This window comes from Manis pentadactyla, chromosome Y (assembly GCF_030020395.1).
Source record: "Manis pentadactyla isolate mManPen7 chromosome Y, mManPen7.hap1, whole genome shotgun sequence".
In the NCBI taxonomy this organism is placed as follows: domain Eukaryota; kingdom Metazoa; phylum Chordata; class Mammalia; order Pholidota; family Manidae; genus Manis; species Manis pentadactyla.
In genome coordinates, this window is record NC_080039.1 from 4453988 (window position 1) to 4477361 (window position 23374).

General features: G+C 37.0%; 1 pseudogene; it reads left to right on the top strand.

The window, feature by feature from the left end:
* The first annotated feature begins 1511 nt into the window (after positions 1–1511).
* The window catches only part of LOC130682188 (regulator of nonsense transcripts 3B-like), a 48716-nt pseudogene continuing 26853 nt past the window's right edge, over positions 1512–23374 (top strand).

Here is a 23374-nt window from a genome sequence, read left to right on the forward strand (position 1 = left end):
AACTGACATTTCATTCTTGTAAAAGTCTGTCTTCAATCTCAGTTCCTACCTGCCAACACACTGGTGAGATTTCAACACCATAGAAAATGGTTATTCCGCTTTGTTGCACTGTAACTAACCAAAGAAGCTTAATTAAGTTCTATTTAGAAGCAGAACAGTTATATACACCAAAAGAAAAAACAACCCACGAAGAGCAAACAGCATTGTCACCAAATGTTACTAACACAATAACGTTTATAAACACTGGAGTAAAAGTTTAAGATAACGTTACCAAATTACACCAAGGGTCAACATTAAGGCATTAAATCTTAATTATCACAACTTTTCCTGGACGAATTTGTTTACTACTTAATTCTAATGAGCTGCGGGGTGCAGTTTTTCGAGTTAAACAGATTCCATTTGCACAGGTAATTTTACAAGTGTGAATGCCTTTGCTCTAGATTTATTTTCAACTTTTGTGCTCTTTTAAACACGTCAAATCTCATAAAATTGCAGGCTTTTAACATAACGCATCATTAGCAGGAAAACATCCTCATAAAAGCAAGCGGTGAGATCTATCAAATCCCTTAAATATACATGTAACTAAAATTTAGGAACAATTAGTGTCATTAAGATTCTTGCACAATTTAGTAGGAGTTCGTCAGTTTGTGTAAAAAGTTATGCTCTATAAATTCCTTCTACTAAATATGGAAGACATAAGGTGTGCCTTGAAAGTGCAAAACGACTCATTTACTGTTTCTCTGGAGAAAATAGAGAAAAATGAAATAGAGTAGCTCTCCTGGCTACTCAGACTACGTATCCTTTCCCCCATTCCCAGTAGTTTGGCGAAAAATTTATTCTGCTTAATTAGGGAAATCCTTAGCTTTGACTATTTCAAGGTTTCTCTCCTTAGGCACAATAAAGTCAGTAACAAAAACCTTATCTACTCAGCTGATCTACTGTCCGAGTACTTTTTGTCTCATTAACCCCAAAGTTGAACGATTAACAGAAGAACATGAACACCACATTGTACCACTCCGCAAATACGCACGGCCCACGGCTAAACAGTCATCCCGCGACTTCACTGATTTAGGAGAGGGAGCAGGGCAGTACTAGCTTCCTAACTTCCCAAGAGTCTTCCAGCCTGCGTCCAGCTTCCATTACCCCCAGTCACCGGTTAAGGGAGGCACACAGAGGCCATTGTTCCCTCCTCTAGTGACTCTTCCGGCTCTCCTGCATCACAAAACTTTCCACTACCGAAACGCGGCCTCGTTATCGGCAGCACCCGGCTATTACAAGGAGGCAGAAGGCCCGCGAGACAAAACTAAATAACCGTTTCATAGTTTATTTTGTAGTCAGTCATTCGGCGACCCCGCTCCCACCGACCCAGATCGGGTGGGCCTGAGGCTTGTTACCCGACAACAGCGAGGCACAGCCAAACAGCCTAAACAAAGCGGCCGCCGCCATTACCGCTAAGAGACGGCCTCACTCCTTCCCGACGCTCTCACATTCCGCGGCCGCCAACTACTCTCATGCGCACACCAACGACACTTCCAAGCTTTAATCAAGGCCGACCAATGACAACCAAGCCTCTCGTACCCTTTCGCGTACTTCCATCCATTTACTAATTAGTTATCGCAGCACACGTGCACCTCTGGGAGACTGCACGCGCACACATACAGAAGCCGCCACTGTGGGCAGCCGGGTAAGATACCTGAGTCGAGCCTGACCCTAGTAACAGTGAAAGCCGGAAATACTGCCGCCGCCTCTGCACAAGCTTAATAGGGTTTTCTCACCGCCTAGACTCCCACTCACCTCAAGCCACAGTTTCCTTCAAGGCGTCTAGTTTCCATTACGCCATAGGCTACCTTAAGCAGGGAAGGGGGAGCACGCAAACAGCCCAGAAGGCACATTTCTCCTTACCTGCTGGTGGACCCGCTCAAGCTCACTCATGCCAGAAGCGAACCAAGAAACCGGAGCTTTCCACCTTCGGTCCAGCGTTGTCCGTTCTGTGTATTCCTCTTACGTTCTCCCGGCACCACCCCTCTTACGTATAAATGACTAAATCGCGTTAGGGTCTTCTGGTTAATCGCGTTTCCCTAAAGCTCTCAGAACTCGCGAGAGCTTTATTTCTTCCGTCCTTCCGCAACGTCTTGGACTTCTTGGGAGCTGAGAATAAGCGGTCATTCTTCGAACTATCGCGAGAGCTTAAACGTAGTGCCAAATCCCCTTTAACTCCTCTTCTCCTCCGTGTTTTCGTAGGTTTCCTTCTTTACTGAGCTAGCGCTCTTTTCCTTTTCCCTTCCAGTAGTCAGAATTCACACAAAATGTTTACGTTTTTACTAGCCCTCGTTTGCCTTTGGGAAGTTTTTCCTATGCAAGACTATTAAAATATCCATAGTACGCACTGTGTGAGGGGATCACCGGGAGAACAGCGTAGGACAGAGAAGGCACACAGTGAATCTGTGGCATCTTGCTGTGCTGATGGACAGTGACTGGACAGCACTGGGGTATGGGTGGTGACTTGATAATAGAGGTAAATGTAGTAACCACACTGTTTTTCATGTGAATGTGAAACCTAAGTAAGAGTGTCTATCAATAATACCTTAATTAAAAAATACAGAAAAAACACCCAAATAACGTTTGATTCATGTGACCTCAGGTGTCGTCGGGTGCGTGGCCAGTTTGTGCAGAAGTCAACAGTGGCTTGAGTAGAATACTCTGGGAGGGGAAAGAAAAGACGTTGTGGGTAGAGTCTGCAGAGGATGTTCAGGTTGAGGAACATCGGAGGGGTTATTCCAGCTGGCTGTGGGAAGCTGCCCGTCTGAATGGTTTAGGATGCTGGGGTCTTGGGCAGGAACCCAAGGCCTCTCTGCTTTCGCAGCGGCCGAGAGGTAACCCATGCTCTGGGGGCCACCCGTTATTTCGTGAGTGGACAATGAAACTACTTTAAGGTGAATGACGATTAGGTAAAGTGCCATCCCATCTCCTCCTCTCCTTCCTCTTGGCAGGAGGCATTTCGTTTTTCTCCGGTGGTGTAGGCTCTGTAGCTTCTACTGCTGCACTGCTGTCCAAAGCCACTGGGCCCTGGAGGTTGTGGATGATACTCTTGGGGCCCAACGGCTTTAGTGCTGTTTGGATGGGCATAATCCACCTGCTGAAAGAACTGTGCTTGTCCACATAGGCTTGGAATGGAAGGAAGTGAGCAACTGTTGTCAGAAGAATCACTTCTCTCTTAGGTTCCTTAGTTCAGATTTAGCGCCATAGGCCCCTCAAATGAAAGAGAACATTCAAGTGAGCAACAGCTTCTGTGTAAGAAATGCACTAACATTCCTCTTAGGGAAACAATTAAATATGCAAGGTTCTGCACCATCCTCCATGGGTGTCCTGCTGCTGGGATTCATATTACATTCTCAAAAAATTTGTCACATAAAAGATATTTCTGCTTTTTCAGTTTTAAAACACTCAAATGTGACTGGATCAAGTTTCTTTACTGCTTTTTCAACTTCTAGCTGGAAAGCTAGCTTACATAAACGTTTTTTCAGCAAGTAAAAAACCAGGACACTTACCATTGTGAACTTAATGCATAAATATGATTAAAAGGTATGATATAAACTAAATTCCCTAATGCATTTCCTCCCCAAAATGATCTAACACAACAAAATAAAAGGAATATACATAAAAATTATTTAATATGTAAATGTCCACATATACAAATACAATGTGTTCATAATTGCTTATGTAAACAGAGCTAATGTTTTCCAAAATGGTGGAAATATGTATTTACAATTATATGGCATTCCTATTCCTAAAAATATCCTAATATGTTGAGACTAGTCAAAATACTTTGTATTTATATGAAAAGCAGAGTTCTGACAGAAAGGGTTTTTGCATTTTCACCCATGTGAAAGATTGTAAAGAACTAACTGTTCACTGCATTTCAGGACATAGGACATGCCTGACCCTTTGCTAACCGTGGCCAGTGGCACTTGTCAGTCATCGTGAAAACCAGATTACACAAATTTGCAAAATGCTTTCCTGAGAAACTAATCTTCCTAATATTAAGGACCTTTTTGAACTCTGAGATTGGTGAGTTCATGCTATGGAGCACTAGGGAGGTGTATTCGCATCATTTCCTTTTCATTTAGAGTAGAACAAAATGTGAGTCTGAGACTTAGAAGATGATGCAGGGGTTCTTGATGACGAAGCCGAAGAATGAGCTTCACAAACACTCAAGGAAGTAGAGCAAGGTACAGGCTTTTATTTAGAGATAAAGTGAAAGGACAGAGCTCTCGGCTCACACCAGGAGAGGACAAGAGAGTCCATAGTGGTGCATTGTCTAGGGGGTTTTATAGGCAGTTGAGGATTTTTCGAGAACATGAAAGAAACTTAGGGATGTGGGATTGCATCACCTGCCCTGTCCTAAAGGTGGGCTGGGACATAGTCTGATTGCTAGGTCTGACAGCAGAGTCCTGGGTTATGCAGATACCCTTGCAGAACACTCAAACATTCAAGGCCAAGTTGCTCCTGGCCATTTGACCTTTCACTGATCTCACTGAAGATGTCTGTATCTTTACCCTAGAGAATTAGTGTGATCTTGAATTTGCAAAGTGCTTAGCACAAACTTTCAGTAGGAACTTCTTTGCCCATTGTTACATGGCTCTGACTGTAAATATTCCACCCTGCTTTTCCCGGAGGCCCTCACCCTACTCTGACTACACCCACCATTCCTGTCTCAAAGCTATGTTTCTGACAGGTCTTATGTATGTATGTGAAAATTAGCCCTAACAACAGACATAAATGTGGGTCAAATTGCAGTATTTCCAGAATCTCTTGCCTGGCCTTTGTACATCTCCATATCAGTAGTGTTTCCAAGGGTGGAGAAAAGTAGTACATTTCCATATCAATAGCTGATTACAAGGTGGGGCGATCAAGGGTATATACCTGGATTGGGAGGTTTGGTGGAGACCCTTTTTGCAGTTGAGTTCCCAGAGACATGGGTGAGCCAAAATGGATGATTGCTTATACGTGTTAGGAAAATAGATATGAGTGGGGTGGAAAGAGGAAAAAGTCCAGGAAAGCCCACTAAAAAAGACTCAGAGTTAATGAGTTGCTCACTTAAAGCTCAACAACCCAGGAGTAACTTGGCCTGCAATGTTTGAATGTTACCGAGATAAAGGAACGTATGTCAACCATAGCCCATGTCTTTATTCTGTTAAACATGCAGGCCCAGATCTTATTAACCTATCTATAAGCTGTTTTTTCTCCTTTAGCCCTTATCAAGTAATTTGAAACCTTTGCATTGAATTTAGCATGCAGGCCCAGCTGTAAACACCATAGTGAAATACAAGAAGGATTCCTTCTTAAAGATAAAATTGCATTTTACCATTCAGGAAAATAAGAAGTAAGATTCTTTATGTACTCTTTAGCAGACAATAACTTAGCCCAACTTGCGGAGCTGGGCAGGTAGTTTTAATTGATATGTTCTCAAACCAAGCTGCTCTCCTGGGAGGTGACCAGAGCAGTAAATTTCTTGTTTTAATTTTATTTATTTATTATTATTTTTTATTAAGGTATCATTGATATACATTCTTATGAAGCTTTCACATGGAAAACGTGGTTATTACATTCACTCTTATTGAGTCGACCCCCCTTATCCAATTGCAGTCACTGTGCATCAATGTAGTAAGATGCCACAGACTCCCTATTTGTCTTCTTGAGCTACACTGTCTTCCCTGTGACTCCACACAGACACCATGTGCACCAATCATGATACAACACAATCAGCTTCTCTCTCCTTCCCCACCAACCCTTCCACACCCCTACCCTTTGGTAACTACTAGTCCCTTGTTGGAGTCTACAAGTATCCTGGTATTTTGTTCCTTCAGTTTTGCTTCATTGCTCTGCTCCACAATTGAGGGAAATCATTTGGCACTTGTCTTTCTCTGTCTGACTTATTTCACTGAGCATTATACCTTCTAGCTCCATCCATGTTGTTGCAAATGGTAGGATTTGTTTGTTTCCTATAGCTGAATTATATTCCATTGTGTATATGTACCACCTCTTCTTTATCCATTCATCTACTGATGGAAACTTAGTTTGCTTCCCTATCTTGACTACTGTAAATAGTGCTGCAATAAAAATACGGGTGCATATCTTTTTGAATCTGAGATCCTCCATTCCTAGTGTAAATTTCTAGGAGTGGAATTTCTGGGTCAGATGGTATTTCTATTTTATGATTTTTGAGGAACCTCCATATTGCTTTCTACAATGGTTGAACTAGTTTACCTTCCTACCAGCACTCTAGGAGGGTTCCCTTTCTCCACATCCTCATCAGCATTTGTTGTTCCTAGTCTTTTTCCGCCCCTTTTGAAGATTCTGCTCTCCTATAAGAGAAGTGCATAATTCAATTAGCAGATGAAAGAAAAGGCCCAAATCGAGCCAGAAAGGAGTCCACAGCATTACCACCCACTTTCCGATGCACAGTGAGATAAATGCAGCAGCTGATAGGGAGGGAAGGACCAGTGATGACAGAAGAGGGACAGGCTTTGCCATGGGTATAGTCCAGAGTTGGGAAGCTTGTTCTCCAGAACCAGCTCAGTCACTGACTGAGTGTGACTTTGAAGCTCAGTTTCTATGGGATTCATTTTTTTTGCATCCTTTTAATATGGAGATGAGAATATAGATCTTTCTAGTTCTTTAATGAGTAGGATGTGTTGAGAGCAGAAAGAGGAAGGGGGGAAGTTCACTGTGAAGTGGTAAGTGCCCTACGTGCAATCTTTTATGATCACTAATAATGTATTACTTGGAATGGAACTACAAAGCCAAATTAAGGGAGGAAAGATGGGAAGATGCAGATCCTTGTTCTTACGTCTTTAAAGATGACATTTCGATAAAGAGTAGTAGTTTGACTTCCCTTATAATCATAACAATAGTTATGGAAGTGATTGTTCGTCTAGAGGGACATTTCCAAAAGTGCAAGGTACTCATTAAAGCAAGCCTTCCTTGGCCATATAAGTAATGCACATTGTAATGATCTTTGAAGACTGAATGAACATATTAAAGATTCTGCAAAGCTCTGCAACAAAGAAATCCGTCTGACATTGTTCCGTCCAGTAAATCCTCAGTTTATTAAGCATGGACCCTCCTCCTACCCCACCTAATCTTCTCTGTTTTGGCCATCTTAACTGGTGTGAGGTGATATCTCCTTGTGGTTTTAATTTGCATTACCCTGATGATTAGTGACGTGGAGCACCTTTTCATGTGCCTTTTGGCCATCTGAATGTCTTCTTTGGAGAAGTGTCTGTTCATGTCCTATGTCTATTTTTTAATAGAGTTATTTGCTCTATTGGGTGTTTGAGGTGTGTGAGTTCTTCAATATTTTGGATATTAACCCATTGTCAGATATCTTTTACAAATATATTCTCTCATACGGTAGGATGTCTTTTTGTTCTATGGAGAGTGTCCATTACTGTACAGAAGGTTTTTAGCTTGATGTAGTCCCAATTGTTCATTTTTGCTTTTGTTTTCCTTGCCTGAGGAAATGCTTTCAGGAAAAAGTTGTTTATATTTAAGAGATGTTTGCATATGTTTTCTTCTAAGAGTTTTATGGTTTCATGTCTTATATTCAGGTATTTGATCCATTTTGAGTTTTGTTTTGTGTATGGGGTTAGACAATAATCCAGTTTCATTCTCTTTCATGTAGCTGCCCACTTTTGTCAACACTAGCTGTTGAAGAGGCAGCCATTTCTTCTTTGTATATCCATGGTTCCTTTATCGTATATTAATTGACCATATTTGCTTGGTTTTGTATCTGGACTGCCTAGCCTGTTCCATTGGTCTATGTGTCTGTTCTTATGCCAGGACCAAATTCTCTTGGTTACCATGGCTTTGTAATAGAGCTGGAAGTTGGGGAGCATAATTTCCCCAGCTTTATTCTTCCTTCTCAGGATTGCTTTGGGTATTTGGGGTCTTTTGTATTCCATATGAACTTTAGAACTATTTGCTCTAGCTCATTGTGGAATGCTGTTGCTATTTTGGTAGGGATGGCATTTAATCTGCAGATTGTTATAGGCCGGATGGCCATTTTGACTATTTTAATTCTATCCTTGAACACAGCATGTGCTTCCATTTATTGGTATCTTCTTTCATTTCTCTCAGGGGTGTCTTGTAGTTTTCATTGTGTATGTCTGTAAGTCCACGGGGAGGAAATCCCAGGGCAAAGTATCTCTAAAAACTGAGATCAAAGGGATAAATAAAGTTTAAAATCTGTTTATTGCTTACAAACTACAGTCCAGCACCATCTCTTTCCCTTGCTCTGGAAGAAGCAACCAAGCAAACTCTTTCCCCTAACCTCTCAGGTTCATACACTCATGGTTGCCCAGGTAATTACCCACTGACAAGGAGATGAATTTCTCTCCAGCCCTGAGGGTATTCGAATGCACCAAAGCCAGGTGAGACATTCTGGAAATATTGCAATTTTACCCACAAGGTCTTCTCTTCCATGGATAGGTTTATTCCTAGGTATTTTTTCTTTTTGATACAGTTGTGAATGGAATTGTTTTCTTGATTTCTCTTTATGCCTGTTCATCACTAGTGTATAGCAATGCAACAGATTTCTGTGTATTACTTTTGTATCCTTAAACTTTGAATTCAGGTATTACATTTAGTAATTATGGAGTGGATTCTTTAGGGTTTTTTATGTACAATATCATGTCATCTGCAAACAGTGACAGTTAAACTTCTTCCATAACAATATGGATGCCTTTTAATTCTGATTAAAAGGCATGTGGTCTGATTGCTGTTGCAATTTTTAAAAATTATGGAGATAAAAAGCTTACCTGTTAGCATGATGTGTAAGATAGTTGGAAAAATTTGCAATTGTTACCTTTAATGTAGGATGGACCTGTGATTTCCTTTTATTTAGAGTTCTTCAGAGAAACAGAAACAATATACATGAATGTATATATGTGTTTATGCAAAGAGAATTACTATAAGGAATTACTTTTCCCAAAATTATGGAGTTTGACAAGCCCTATTATCTGCATACAGCAAGGTGTAGACCCAGTGGCTCAATTCACAGTATGAAAGCCAGCAGCCTTGATCTTGAGACCCAGGAAGACCTGATTTTCACTGTGATTCCAAAAGCCAAAAGGACTAGTGTCCTAGCTCAAACAGGTAGGAGGAATTCCATATTATCCTTTGTGCTCTATTCAGGTCTTCAGTTGATTGGAAAACGTTATCTATCCTAGACAGAAAAATCTGCTTTACTCATTTTACCATTCAAATGTTGATCTTACCTAGAAATACCAGATAGTTGACCAAATATCTCAGTACACTGTGGCCCAGTCAGGTTTTACATGAAAACATTTTTCTATCAAATAGAATATGGCCAAAGTAGCAAGGTGTGACTTACAAGGATTGCTCTTTCAAGGAAGTTACTATGTTTTGAGGACACTTAGAAAAACCTTAGGACAGCTCCATGTGGGTTGCAAGCAAGATCATCTGTCAACAAATGTTGAACATCAACTTGACATCCATGTGATTGAACCTCCAAGAAGTGGCTCCTCCAACTCAGTGAAGGGTTTACATGACTGCATCCCTGGCCAACAACCTAAAACTTCAAAGCCAGAAACTCCCAAGTAAACTACTCCCATATTCCTGTTTCAGAAACTCTGAGGATAATGTGGTATAATAAAACACTATTTATGAAGTATGAGCTTTAGATCATGGTTCTCAAACATGCCTTGGGAGCTTAAAAAAATTGAGTTGACAGATAATCTGGCAATCACATTTTCTCATATTTTAAGAATAGGCCCTGGCATCTGAAAATTTTTTACATTTAGAGCTTTGAAAGCAAACTGCACCCAAACTCAGCCCTAAGTAACTTGAGGTTTAGTTTGTTTCAGGATGGGACTTTGTTATTTATTTTTTAAACTCAGAATTCTGATCTGCAGTCAGTGTTGGAAATCAGTTGAGCTAGATGGTCTCTATATAAAGTATTAGCTATTAAAGAGTTGGTGCTTAACATACCTGCTTGCACATAACAGGATTTTCTTGTTGGTGCTTATGAGAACCAAGAGTGAATTTGCTCTTCATTTTTGGGCACTTTAAAAAATGAAACTAGAAAAATAAATGTTTATGGACCAAATTTTCCACATACAGATTATAATTATTTTGACTGAAAAGAGTAAGTCCACCCTGGGTGAGAAAAACCATGATACAAAACTTACCTCTGAGATTTGTTATTATCGTAGGATGGTGAAATTTGTACTATGCAATGAACTTACTATGCAATGAATTCAAATCACTGCTGTATCACATATTACTGAGACCTTTATTCTCTTCAAGTCTAACTCTTACCTACAACTTGGAATAATTAAGCACCCACCCCCAAAATAAGGCTGCTTTGAGAACTGAGGTAATATACGTAAAGTGTTTACAGCAAATTGACATTTCAGAAATGCTCAAAGGCTCTTACCTATTCTTTTAATCTGGATTAGTGATAGTAATATACAGGATTAAAAAATTCCTTAAGTGTTGTCAATACCTGAGTCTTCCCTAACTATGCTTTCATTTCTGATTAATGTTCAATGGTTCACATTAACTAAGGGGCTTGCCTCTATTTAAACTCACTGGTTAACAAATTATTTCCTTTCACAAATAACCACTGATGGATGGGAAAGTTACCAGAAAAGACACATGGAAGACCTAGCTATTGGCATCCTAGAAGCTGCTTCCAGGATGGCTAGTGATTATTTGAAAGGCTAAATGCAATCAATTAAATATTCAGGTATGAAAAAAATTAGGGGAGACTAACAGGGTATTTCAAACTTTCTCTAAAAACAGTAGTAGTATTAAGACCCTTAGGGAAAAGGAAATGTTAGCTATTTGGCACTGTATTCCCCCGTGGTTATGATCTTGCAGGAGTAAATAAAATGATTGTCATAATGATGGAAAACAATACAAGGGATGAAATTTATTGTTTGCGGCTTCTGTAGAAATAAAACAGAAGTGTCTGTGTCTTCAAGCTAATTTTGTAGTAAAAATTTCGATAATGAAAAGATGTAGGAATTCATCTTAAGTACTGTGTAGGCTCTTAGAATATACTACTTCTTAACTCTCACACATTTGTTCATTTTACACATGATGAAAACAAAATATATAGGAGTCATATTACTTACCAGAGGTTAATAATGAGGTTACTAGTAGAGCTCCTATGGCTGTGTTCTTATCAAATCACTATAAACTGACATTAAAATAAAGCTGTAAATTGTTGGTTTTTCTAGTTGTTTCCTGCCCCGGCTGGCAGGGAGTTCAACAAGGGCTCGAGGGGAAGTTAACCTGGATGAGGGACAAACCAGACACAAAGAAGGAGACCAAGTCGAAAGTCTGATCAAGGTCTCAAAGTTTATTCTTACAAGGTAGATTATATAGGAGCTAGGAGGGGGAAACAGCCCCAGCTGAAGTGGCAAGGATTATCTAGGTTGCTAGGATACCTAACTGAAGAATGTTCTCTGGAAAAGATCATGGGTGGGGGATTACTGAGGAAAGACAGAATGTTTTACTAAGGAGGAGATGTTATCACGGCAGCTGCTTAATCTCTATCCCAGCGGTCTAATCGGTCTAATCGCAAGCTGGGTCAACTGATCTTTCGTAAACACGGCAGGCTTGAGAAAATAGAGACCTAGGCGAAAAGGGCGAGACCATTGTTTCTATGGCCTGTGGCTCCCGACAGTTTCCTGCTCATAATGACTCTACATGAGAGCAAGAACGCAAGCTAAGGACATTCTGAACGATATCCTGCATTTACTGAGAAAGCACTGTTAAATCATTTATTTTTATGTTCTTACAGAAGAATCAAAACATAGGACCAGTAAAGTTTAAGTGGATTAGCATGATGCTGTAGGGTATGGGAAAATTTCTTCTACCCTTTTAGACTTTTGGGCTAGGTTTGGGAAAGTGATATCCAGAGAAAACTGAAATCACAGTGAACTGTAATAATGCCTATCCATAATGATATGGGATATAAGAGCAAGCACTGATTCTGTCACATAGCCATAGCAAGTAATGCCTTTGCAATCCTTACTGATAAGTTCTATAATTAAACTGAATTGTATATTTACTTAATGTGATACCAGCATAGTTGATAAGATTTAACTACTTTATGTATATAGTACTAGAATTGATGAGATGTATTGGGAAACTGATTTGAAGTCCCTTTAGCATGTTAATATTACAGAAAATGACTGGCTGAGGAAGAAATGGTGTTAACTAGTCATCTATACTAAATAGTTTTACAAAAGTTCATCTGAAGATATACTTAGCAGGTCAAAGGAAAAATTAGTAATCAAATTAGTACAGAAATGTGAAAACCTATGTAATAGGATTTAAAGGAAGCATTTATTTTTTAAAATCTACGTCCACCCATACTGGTTCCTTCAAATGTTAGGGATATCTATATTGATAATGTATTGCTGTATATGCTATACAAAAGCAAGACTAAATGTAGATGCTCAGCAAAATATAAATAGTTTTTATGTAGAACAGCTGGAGGGTGGGCTGTGTAGAAAAGGGTCTACCTCCTGCACAGTGGTAAGCCTCTAAGCCTCAGAATGTCTTCCCTGATAAAACCTGTCTTTGTTTTCCTGTTGTTTTGGGGTTTCAGCTGATACTTACCACAGTGAGATTTATTGAGGAGCCTACATTGCAGTATCAAGATTCATATCTAAAAGATTGATCCAATAAAAACTCAGCATTAAAGTTTATGTGCACTTTCCTGTTAATACTCTATGCATACTGTTACACATCATTGCTAGTGGAACTACTTAGCATTATCCATAACTTCATGGAGGGAGGGAAACTAGGAGCTTTGACCTAATTTTAACTCCCACAACTCTGCCTCATGTGTCTTTTCAGCTGGCTGATTTTATTCTAATCTGTAGCCTTTTATGTAAGTAGGTTACAAACAAGAACCAATTTCATAGCTCTTATTGAGTTAACACGACTCTTTCAAGTGAATTATCAAACCTTGGGGTCGTCTTGGGGGAAACCTGGGTCATTACAGGTACTTAAAATTCAATTTGAAATTCATAGAACTTCCAAATAAAGTAAAAGTAACTCATGGGTGAGCAGAAAGAGGAAAAATACTAATAAATACTGGGGAAAAACATATTCTGATATTCTAATTTAGTTATTTGAATATGTAGTTATGTTCCCTAATCACTGAAATTCAAATTGAAGTGCCTCCTGCTCTGTGTTTTTTTAACCAATATTAGGTTTAGATATTGTTATGATTCACTTTTAAAAATTAACCATGAAGAAATATTATTTGTGCAGTTCTAATTTTTGTATATAAGTAACTAAGGGAGAAGACTGAGAAATTAAATTTCGATTGACAAGTAAGCCAGTAAAAAACAGAAACTTTTTTACTTTCTTTTATTTTGGCATGATTAATCTAAAATTACATGAGGAACATTACGCTGACTAGACTCTCCCCATCACCAAGTCCGCCCACCCACATACCCTATTAAGACACTGTCCATCAGCATAGTAAGATGCTATAGAATCACTACTTGTCTTATCTGTGCACTATTTACAATAGCCAAGAAATGGAAGCAACCTAAGTGTCCATAAGTAGATGAATGGATAAAGAAGAGGTGGTACATATACACAATGGAATATTATTCAGCCATAAGAAGGAAACGAATCCTACCATTTGCAACAACATGGATGGAGCTAGAGGGTATAAGCTCAGTGAACTAAGCCAGGCGGAGAAAGACAAGTACCAAATGATTTCACTCATATGTGGAGTATAAGAACAAAGCAAAAACTGAAGGAACAAAACAACAGCAGAATCACAGAACCCAGGAATGAACTAACAGTTACCAAAGGGAAAGGGACTAGGGAGGATGGGTGGGAAGGGAGGGGTAAGGGGGAGTGGAGGGAAAGAAAGGGGGCCTTACGAATAGCATGTATAATGTGATGGTCAGGGCACGGGGAGGGCTGTTGAAACACAGAGAAGACAAGTAGTGAGTCTACAGCATCTTACTACGGTGAAGGACACTGACTGTAATGGGATTTGTGGGGACTTGGTGATGGGGGGAGTCTAGTAACCATAATGTTCCTCATGTAACTGTAGATTAATGATACCAAGGAAAAACAGTGGGAGGTTACTGTGGGCGGTGATGGATATAATCTATGTCCTTGATGGTGATGTTTTCACAGGTGTATACTTGTTCCGAAAGTCACTGTCTTGTACACCATTAAGTAAATACAGCTTTTGACATATTATATCCCAATAAAATACTTTTTTAATCACATGTATAAAAAAAGAATCTCTCTGGCTTTATATTTCTGTAGTACCAAAGAAACCCTAAAATAAGAGATTGGTTATGTACAGTAGTGATTATATATAGTGGAAATAATACCTTCCATTTATATTTGTATTTCTACTTTTTCAGTTCCAAACGCTTTATGTCAAAAAACCGCCAAACCTCCTTGTCCATTAAAATACCATCAAATTCACAGAAATATAGTTAACATTTGTAGATTCTGTATTTACTAATATGTCTGGTTAGTAAAATTCACTTTTAACCTCACACTCAATACTGTGTTGCCATTCACTGAAGTGCACAAAACAGTCAAAAATTTTAGTAGCCTGGTATGAATGTCCCCAGACAAAGCTAAGGGAGGTGAAAATGACCTTCATATATATGTATTTTTCTTGGTGAGTGCCACTTCTACTCCTTTTCTTCCTGCTTCTTGTTGGGCTTTTGCTATTAATGGTCCCCAAGCAAAACACTAAGTGCTGCCTAATATTCTGAAGCATAGGAAGGCTCTGTCATGCCTTATGGAGAAATTACATTTTAGATAAGCATTGACTAAGGATGAGTCATAAGCCTGGTAGACTTGAGTTCAATGTGGATTAACAACGGATATGAAGTAAGGTGTCTTCATGCATATATGAATATAAGACCAGTTAATATATCAATAGGCTGATGAAAATATGATCAGAGGTTTATAGGATCTAACCCTGTATTTCCCCTATGAGCACTGGTTCAATGTTTGCTAACTCAGTGTGCACAATGACTTTATAGAATATAACTAATGTAAATAACAAGAACTGCCTGTAAAAATGTGCCAAAAGTATGATTCTGTTTAATGTGGGAAATTTTTGAAGTATCAGTGCTTAGTTTTCTTTCCTCTTAATCCTTATACACGTGGGCAAAGGATGAATCCGTTTTTAGCATAACAGCACAATGTATTTGAAATACTGAACTCATTGTTATTCCAATGCATATTTTGCAAATAATTAATTTTAATGTGTAGTCCTTAAGAACAAAAGAATAACCAGAACCAAAGCCAAGCACAGGACAAAATTATTCTCAAGCCAAATTCTATTTGTGAATTAAGCAAAATAATTTCTATAAAACAAAACAGAAAAATATTAAATAGTACAGAATGGGATGTATCTTTTTTTGCAGGGATATTTGTTTTATAAACTGGTTCCAAAATATTACACACATTCACGAGTTACCAATTCTTTTTAAAATAGAGCATTAACTTGAGTTTCTTGGAATTCTGAGGCAAATGTTTATTCTAAAACAGTACTTCAGAATTACACTTGAGAAGTTTATATTTCAAACTCCACAACAATCGAGTTTTGGAATGGAAAAGGATCTGGGATATTTCTTGCCTCAAGTAAATTGTGACTGACTAGAAAATCAGCCAGACATCTTGGTGCAATGTTGCTTCAAAACACTGTGGAATTCTGATGACATCCACTTCACTGGTCTCCTGTGGAGACAAAATTTTAGAACCTTCACCTAATAATCACTATCAGAAATAAAACACATCAAATACAGTTTCCTATTATGTTCCATACATTCTGACAGAGCAAAGTTTTGCATATTTATTTTAATATCTTAAAATTCCAATTTTTAAAACTTCCATGTTTTTTAATCCCATCAAAAGAATGTACTGTCAAACATTGAAAATAAAGAATATCTATAACTAAAAACTGCTTGTTTGTCACATATCTCCCCTTATTGTATTTTTTCTTCCATAAGACATAAAAACTCTTGGTGAAAAGATCTTTTGGGAGTAAATTTCTGTCATTCAGGTAATTTTGTCCTCAGTGGCTACACAAACTCACAGTGTGACATGCTAAATGTTACCATTAGCATAACTACCCATATTTGAATTATTGAAGTAGTAACAGAATAATGGGACAATGAAAAATACCCAGAAACAATGTTATATACCAGTTTTTCCAGTATTATCCATATTAATTCAAGGGCTACTTCTCAGCCTTAGCAAAGCTGCAATAACTAAAAATCAACAAGATACTACTGGCATGATTGATATGGATGAGCTCTTTTGATCCAATTGCTTTGAAGAAGATATACTGGTTGCAGAATGCAGCAGACGTAAGAAAAATTATTTTTTGTAGTTGACTCCTAATCCAAAACTTTTTCTTGCCTAAGAATTAACAAATATTAATATACCATATACCCCTTTGCCATTTACATATTAGTACCAGCTATTTATTACAAAAGACTGTACACTTTCCCTTAAATTGGCTTATATATTCATAGCAAATTTCTGAAAATGAAACAGTGAATATACCCTCTGTGGTAAACAATTTTTCTAGTTTTAAATACAAGCCAGACACAGTAAAAGTTTGGACTGTAAATAGAAGCCAGACACAGAAAAAGTTGGACTGTAAAGCCTGAGTGTGTGGTTAAAGGAACCAGTTAAATACGGGTGTTTCACTGATCCTTCACTTGAGATAAGGATACTTTTTCATTGCCTTCATAATTTTCTTGTGCTTGTTGACCAGTTTGCTAGTAGTTGTTCAAGGTTTGTGCTGCAGGCCCTGTATATGGCTGTCCATGCACATGATTACTCTGAGGGTGAAAGAGACCTGTAGGTTAAACATCTCACATATCACAATCAATTAAAATGCATGAGCTGAAGGTTGTCTAAAAGCAGATATGTCTCCTATTTCTAGGAATTTATCTTTAAAAAATGCAGTAATTAAGAAATAACTTAGAAGTCAATTCCTGAATTGCTACAAGTACTGCTATGATAAACAGTGTTTTGAGAAAAAGCTACACGTAAATCTGTGAGGCTATGATATAATATGATTTTCCCCTCATCAAGGAAGTGTTTTGACACTGTTTTTCACCAATGCCTCTGCTAAGAGCATTGGTTCCTCCAAGTGTGGTCCTTGATTAACACTATCAACATCAGTGGGAAACTTGTTAGAAATGAAAAGTGTTGCAAATACACTCACTCTGACTGAGTGAAAAATATTGAAGGTGGGACGAAGCAACCTCTATTTCTAACAAATGCCTGTAGGTGATTCTGAGGCATTCTAAATTTAAGAACTACAGTCTTGAAAGATTTGAATTAGTCATGTTTGTGGTTTAAACTCAGAACCATCCTCATAAAACTTGTCCCCAAAATTGTTATTTTTAAATGAACATTTGATCATCTGTGTTTCTCAGTGAACCATCTATTGAAAAATCAAAAACTTAATTTAAAAAAAATTTATGAAATTCAATACTGCAGCCAAACCAATCAAGACATCCCTTTCTTAACATTTATTTGATAGCTATCAATTTTATGTTAATGTAAAACATCACACAATTTTATTAATTAAGGCCTGTGTAGTTGGCAGAGAGAATACCGTGCGGGCAGATAGAAACATGCTATTTCAATCCAATACCTCCTTATCAACCTGGCAAGCTATTCTAGATAATCCCTTATTATGTTACATCACAACTAGTAAGTTACAAAACAGTTAAGAAAAATAAATGCTGTTTAAGTAAAGCACAAAGAATTGGTTTGGGTGATAAAAATTAAAAACAAAAATACTCCAACTCCTATTTACCTGCTGATAGTGAGATCCAGATGACTTAGTATGTAATGGGCATCTTCTGGTGCAGGGGACTGATGCTCATCTGGGGCATCTTGGTCTTGTGGATCCTAATTTTAAATATTTAAAAGAGATTAAAAGGTTGATTATAAAAGCAACTTAAATTTATTTTCAATCTACCAGTGAGATATTTTTTTTAAATCCTAAATGCTGCCATGTTTATTTAATGTTTTTTCATTTACTGTGATAAAATAAACTGCAATTAGAGGAAAACATTTAGAGTATCCTAAATATGTTTTTAGATAGTTTTGCAGAAAGTACTTCAAAATAATGAGAACAGAGGAGGTTAGGCTCTGTTGATTTCTTAAAAAAATCAATCATCACAAAACACTAAAACCAACAAACTGCCACACATATTCTTTACACATTAACATGCCCTATAAAAAATTACTTTATTTTCTTCCATTTCGATTTGCTGTCCATTGGTGGCTTTTTTTTTTTTACTTCCTCTGGACAGAATTCACAAGCCTTTTCAAGTGTCATCCTAGCACTATGTGACCTCCCTAATAAATAACCACATGATGATATTTTATTGCTTTGCACTGGATAAGACCAATTTCTATAAGTGTATTGAGGGTTGCAAGGGTACAGTCTTCTTTCAAGTTCATCTGCAAGCCATTCTACAGCCCAGATTCACTTTCTTGTAAGATCTCCACTACCCTTCAAAAGAAATAAAACTATTTATGAAAAAGAATTTAGAATAATTTCAATGTTAATTTAAAATGCAAATTCCAAATTTTCATGATTCCAGTTACTACAAATCTTGAGGAAAGACTTCCACCTTTAACATTTGGTGAGCAACAGGACAGCGGCTAAACAGAGCTACCACACATTTTATACACTGATACGCTCATTTTTAATAGTGATTTTTAGAACAATTGATTATTATATCAATTAATCCATCTTGATCATCTGGGATTCCTTTAAGAGCATTACAAATTCTAAAAAAGGGGAAGATATAAAAATTTGTGACAGGTAGTAAACATTTGAAGCCTACTATGCACTGTTCAGCATACGTTTTTGGATGTGATGATCTAATCTATTTAACACTCTTAAGCTTTAGTAAACTCATTTACTTGTTGAGAAAACAAGTACAGAAATAAAAAAGCAGCCAATATGCCAGAGTTACAATCAATTTGGTTAGTTGGCTACCAGTCCGACCTGAGAATTTGAAGTCTTAACAAACTGTTATCAATCCAAAATGCTTTTGCTATAAGAATACCAATGCTGCATTATTTTTATTGAAGGTATCTACCAGTATGTCCTACCTTTGTGGCTTGAGAATTGTTTGCTTTGAATCAGATCATTTTGAAAGATTGCTTCTTGGAATGCAAAGTGAGTTTCTAGTGATTATTAAAGTGAATACAAAATTAACTTGAATTATCTTCCTTAGAATACACATATGGTGGGTAAAGCAATTTTCACTGGCAAGAGTAAAATATGGTTTATTTGCCATTGACAATTATTGCACCTCAGTTCTAGCCAAATCTCAACATAACATTTTACATTGCCAATTTAAAAATCATTTGTTGGCAAAAAAAAAAAAAACTTTTTGCTTTGCGACTACCTGGACAAAGTTATCTAAACAAAAAAAATCCTTTAATTTTACTGAATAGAGCATAATTATATTCCCAATCAAAACAAATATGTGTGTATATGTATGGGTAGGCTTGATTCACCACAAGCACGTTGATAATTTCAGTGATTTTTCAGCCTAATCATTTCAGACAAAAAAATGTAACATGTATAGGCAGTTTACTTTGAAACACATGTAGTATATAGTTTTCTTCATTCTTCAGTTTTAGTTGATAACAAAGTTGACAACTCACTATTTCTGACATAGTATCATCAGTGCAACTGCTTTCATGTAAATTGCAATCAAATTCTGCCTTGCCCTTCTTGTTTTGTTGCCTGTAACAGTGTCTGGCACATAGTAGATAGTTTGTAAATGTCTCTTAAATAGGGTTTACTGAATAAAATAAACATTCGTTATACAAAACATTTCAAGCTTGTGCTCATAATTCCCTGTCAATTTGTACCCAAAAGCCCACTGTTTCCCACATTAACCCAGTATTTATACTTTTACTATCACTTCCTTAGTAGAAAAAGGAAAGCCAGGTGTGACTGATGAGTTTTAAAACATATATAAGTTACAGTAAACAATGTAAGATTAGAAGTTCTTTTAAAAAAAAAGAGCTCATTAAAATATATCCCTTAAGACTTATCAAACTGTCTCATAACACTGAAATAGGTACTGAGTAATACATAATGGTAGCTTAGAAATTTTAAATTTTAGTTTCATGGCCCTGGTTTTGGTTAATGCTATTTTTTTAAGGTCCAGACAATACTTGGTGCATCTTTATTTTCTTCCCTGGTTATCGTTCCAAAAATAGGTTTCTCATACATATGGTGGAATTTAAATTCTTTATCACAATGTAGTATTACAGTTAATCTCATCACATGTTATTTTAAATACGTATATATATCAAGCAGTTGACATCATTTTAAGTAACATTTAAATTATGTCTTGAGAGCAGCATATTTCATCTTTGGAAAATTATTTCCAACCATGAAAATCAAAGCAAGATTGGTTTAGTCTATAGACATTCCATCCATGAGGAACCTACCAGAAATAAGTGAAGCAGATGTATCAATATTACATATAGCAAAAACTAAAAAGATAAAGCATATGCAACAAATTAAAACTCAAGGGAATTTTCAGAAAACAAAGTACTGATAACTTTTAGGCAATTTTAACAGAGGTAAAAATATCTTATTTATCGGATTTTATTAAAAACTGGTATACAAGTGCCATCCACTCACACACAACTACTCCTCTCAGGAGGGTGTGCACCTAGGAGTCTGCATATAACCTGGGGCTGAACTTAATGCCTTCACACAGGTTCCCACTGCCTCCACATCTTCCTTAGTTCACTAAAATCCTAGTTTCTAAAACTCCTTTGAAGATGCTCCTAAAGAAGGAAATATTTGAAGTTTTTAATACAGTCCAACTGGACAGTTAATTGAGAAAAGAGTTTCCCATGCTGTAAGGAGAGTCAAGAAGGGGTAAGACTGGGCTTCTGACCTCTTAAGAGTTTGACATTTAGCAGAGGAAGCCACATGGTGGACACAGATAGCAGTGATAGAGGACCCAGGTGAGAAGTGCTGTGGGAGCCCTCCAAGGGGCACTGAGAGCCCCGGGAAGAGCACTGGGGCTTGGGGCTGACTCCAAGGGAGCTGTGTTTTAAAGTGCGTTTACAGGTCTTTTTCCATCATAAAAGTAAATTATCATTATCAGGTATTTGGAAAACATAGGAAATAATTTAGAAAGAAAATTAGAGAGTATGCAACCCCAGGTCACCGTTATGGTTAATGTTATGTGTCAACTTGGCTAGGTCACAGTAACCAGGTATTTGGCCAAACATTATTCTAGATGTTTCTGTGAAGGTAATTTTTAGATGAGATTAACATTTAAATCAGAAGACTTTGAATAAAAGAGGTTACCCCCACCCCCAGTAATGTGGAAGAGTCTCATTCAATCCTTTGAAGGCCTTAATAGAAAAGATTGACGTCCCCCAAGATGCAGGGAATTCTTCCTCCACTCTCTCTTTGGACTTGAATTGCTGTGTGCACTCCTTCCTGCATCTCCAGCCTACACTGCACATTTTGACCTTGTCAGCCTTTACAATTGTGTGAGCCAATTCTTTAACCTTCAATCTCTCTCCCCTACCTCCTCTCTTTCTCTTTTTCTTATGCATCTCCATCTTACTGGTCCTGTTTTCTCTGGAGTAATCTAATACATTCATGGTTCATTAAAAATTTTTTTCTATACTTTATGGCTAGGTTTTTGTTTTATTCTTTGAGGGGAATTATACATTATTGTCACCAATTTTATGTTTAATTGTGTATTTCCTTATTTAAAAAATTTTATTATGTCTCTATTATTTTCCTTGTTAATATAGTTTTAATAAATGTCACTTAAGCAGTCCCACAATGTGTATGAAGTATATAGTCCATAATTTTTACTTTGGTTAATGCTATTTTGACAATACTAATTTGCTTGAAATCTATGATGGTGAATTAGTTAACAATTTGAAAACAAATTAATTCAAGAATCTTGTATTTCCAGTCCCCCTGAAATTTAGTGATCTATCTTTTAAGCATTGTGTTCTTATAAAAACTTGTTTTAGTTTTTCCTAATAACTAAGGTAACAGTATGTACACATATTTGTTTCCTATATTAAACTATTTATTTCCCATATTAAACTAGTTTCACCAGTGAAACTTGCAGGCTGAATTTTAGTACAATGAACACACATAGGAGGAATTCTAGGAGGAAGTCTGAGGCCTTTTAGGAAGCTAACCGTTCTAAAAACTTATATTAACTCCTCATATACTAATTAGACTACTAAAATGCTGGGGATTATTTTTAGAAAACAAGTATTACCTAGTATAACTAACTAAGAAAATGAGTGCAATGTAATCCTACAATATTAATAGAACTTAAGTATTTAACAAAAAAAACTATTTGTTTTCTTTAAATAAATTAAAGAGAAAAACTAGTATTAAGTATGAAACAACTAAGAGAAAAGAATTTAAAATGTGCTTATATTGGGATGGGTGCAACTCCTCGTTCATTTTTATGATGTCATCATATTTTTTTAAAGGTAACACATTTAATAGAGCTTCAAGAATTAAGAATATATTTTGCTACTGGCAATTTCATTCATTTCTAGAATCATAAAAAGTGTATTTACTCTGGTAGCAAAGAGTGTGTACCTGAGAGTCTGCCAGGAATCGTCAATCGGTAAAATCTGCAAAAGCATATCCAAATATGGCCGAAGTTCACAGGTGTATGAGGAGGTAACCTAAACATGGGTATAACTGAATTACTTATTTAAAGGAAGTGAATCAAATCATAGACATTTGAATGTTTATTTTCCTTGAATCTGTCGGAGAAGTTCACTGAGGACAGTAGATGAGAACTGAGGATTCTCCCAGCAGCAAAAATGAAGCAAGCTGATGGTTTCCTCTGAGTCACTACAATCTTCAATAATTTTCTTCAGGTAACTTGTTCTCACAAATAAAATGTCCGCAACATTCTGCTGAGTTGGCATTATAGGCTGTGATAAATTAGGGTCACCAAAAGGATTTGGAAGAGGAGGATTACCTAGAACAGATTTGTCATCAATGAAAAGCCAACTGACTTCTTTGCAAACTTACAATACTGAATTTTATTTCTAAACTGGCAAGTTAAATTAAATTTCTAAGCACAATAAAATGATCAGGCAGAGTTAAGATGATAAAGACACATAACTAAATGCTGACATTGAAGGAAAAAACCTAGTTAAGATTCTTAATGCAACCATTTCACAAATAAGGAATTTTTATCCTAGTAAATTATAAAAGGTTCTCTTTTAAACATGTGAGAAAGTTAATGGTTTAAGATAT